At 38.4% G+C, this 2072-nt stretch overlaps 1 pseudogene; it reads right to left on the bottom strand.

The window, feature by feature from the left end:
- Positions 1-1204: 1204 nt before the first annotated feature.
- On the bottom strand, positions 1205-1844 carry LOC123241633 (annotated as a pseudogene).
- Between the last annotated feature and the right edge of the window lie 228 nt (positions 1845-2072).

The raw sequence follows: 2072 nt of genomic DNA, 5'->3' as shown, positions 1-2072 counted from the left end.
TGAGTTCCTTTTACCCCCACCTCATTACTTTCCTAGGAACTCCATCTCCCTATCTTTACCTCCTGGTGCCATATGCAGAACTATCACATTTTCATACATATGAAAGGAAATAAGTTCATAGCAACACATAAAGATAGTAAGCAATGGAGAGAATGGTTCATTTGGATTAAAGATTACTTTGGATGGGGCAGGTGAATCCCCTAGCCATAAGGGACAGATGAAACTTTTCATCTGTTACACCCTGTTATAATAATTAGTTTGTTGAAAGCCTAGGAAGCTTTTTAATGGTCCCTAAGACTCATATGATTCTTTCCTTTTCAGTTTTAGGGATATTATTTTAGGTAAAAAGTTGAGTTCATTCACAATCACTTCAAGACTCCAAATAGGAAAATTCCTAACATTTAGGCAGAGGTTGGGCTCTCTGTCTAACTTTACATTTATATTTATCTCTAGTTAACTTACATCTTCTTTATGATTGAGGTAAAATGCAATTTACTAGAAATGTTTGGGTAATAAAACAGCAGGTTATATTCCAGTGACAGTGGATTGAGAAAATTTGGGGAAAGGGCAGACTTATTTCTTGGGACTTTTCCCAGCCTGAGTCCTTTGCTCTGTCTGCAATTTAGTCCTACCTTTGCTCCTCAGAGATATGTTGGAATATCATGCTTGCTCCAGCTTCACCACTCCTTAAAATATTCATCCAATTTTGAGATTGTTCCTTCTTTTTATGTCAATTCCTTAGGGCCAAGTCTCTCATACAGTGGCTTTGATTGAATAAAAGAGCTATACAGGTCTGTTCACAGCTTTGTAGTAGGCAGTTCACTAGCTTTGATTGACTGATTGAATAAATATTATTACTTATTAAAGTGGGATAGTTAATGCAGCCAATCTTACATATGTTGGTAATACTTTTCTTTACCCAGAAGTGAGGAGGGACAGGAAGTATCTAGGTAGATAACAGAAGGAAAACTCACCTTCTAAAGACAGAAGAAGGAAAAAGGAAGGTGTCAAGTATCTGTTTTTGCTGGCTCTTTATCACAGTTTTATTTCAACATCACCACTCTTATGACCTCATGGCAAACGTTGTCCATCAGAGGTTCTCTAGGTTCTTGAGTCTCTTTGACAATGCTTCCTACCTTGTCAGCTGAGAGGCAAAAGGTTACACCCTCCCCTGACCAGGGGGCTCTTAGGAACCACAGACCTTTTATCTGTCAGCTTTCTTTTTAGTGGCTTTGGAGATTTATTGAAAGTCTTTCTCTCCTTGCTGAATTTTGGCTTCCTATTCTATGGGTTTGATTTTAACTTGCTCTATTTTATCTGGTTTGTTGACAAGCATCATTTTCGCTTCAGCTTTGTGCTTTTTTCTGAAAAGTAATCTAAGCATCATCCCATTTCTGCCAACATTTCATTAGATGATCAAGCACGCCTTTTGCTACAGCAATAAGATCAATGTAGTCACTAAGTAGTCCTGAAAACACATTACAGTCAGCAAAAGCTTGTACCTGATGTAACTGGTCTATCTTCTCTTCAACCTCAGCAAGCTGAGACAAATCTCTAGATAAAGCAGTATGATCCTCAGAATTACTTAACATGGCAGCACTTTCAGCAAAGACAGCCATATTGATTGGAAGTTCTTTTCTGTGACAGATCAGAGCTTCAATACCAGTATGAAGTTTCCTAAGTCGCTGATTCAGATTTGCAAATTGCTGCTGCTTTTCCACATCGGATTCACTCATCTTGATTGCCATTTTGTTGAAAGCATCAGCAACCCTGTTCACTATCTTCAATAATCTTCTTCTGAGAGCTTGAGTATTAACTGCTATCAGCAGCTCAGAATTCCCTAGGAATTACTCTAGGACTATTCCTCCTACTATAATTAGTGGGAACTGCAAAACTGAACCTGGTCATAACCCCTACTTGAAACATTTAAGGGAATCTTTAGTCCTGGTTGTTTCTTAGCTTAGGAGATCCTTGGTCTCTATTCTAATTTCAGGAATAGATGAGTTATGGTCTTGTCTCTTTCTAACATAGAGGAGTGTGTGTGTGTGTGTGTGTGTGTGTGTGTGTGTGTG

Source organism: Gracilinanus agilis, chromosome 3 (genome assembly GCF_016433145.1).
Source record: "Gracilinanus agilis isolate LMUSP501 chromosome 3, AgileGrace, whole genome shotgun sequence".
Classification (NCBI taxonomy): Eukaryota; Metazoa; Chordata; class Mammalia; order Didelphimorphia; family Didelphidae; genus Gracilinanus; species Gracilinanus agilis.
This window is presented reverse-complemented; position numbering and strand designations above follow the sequence as displayed.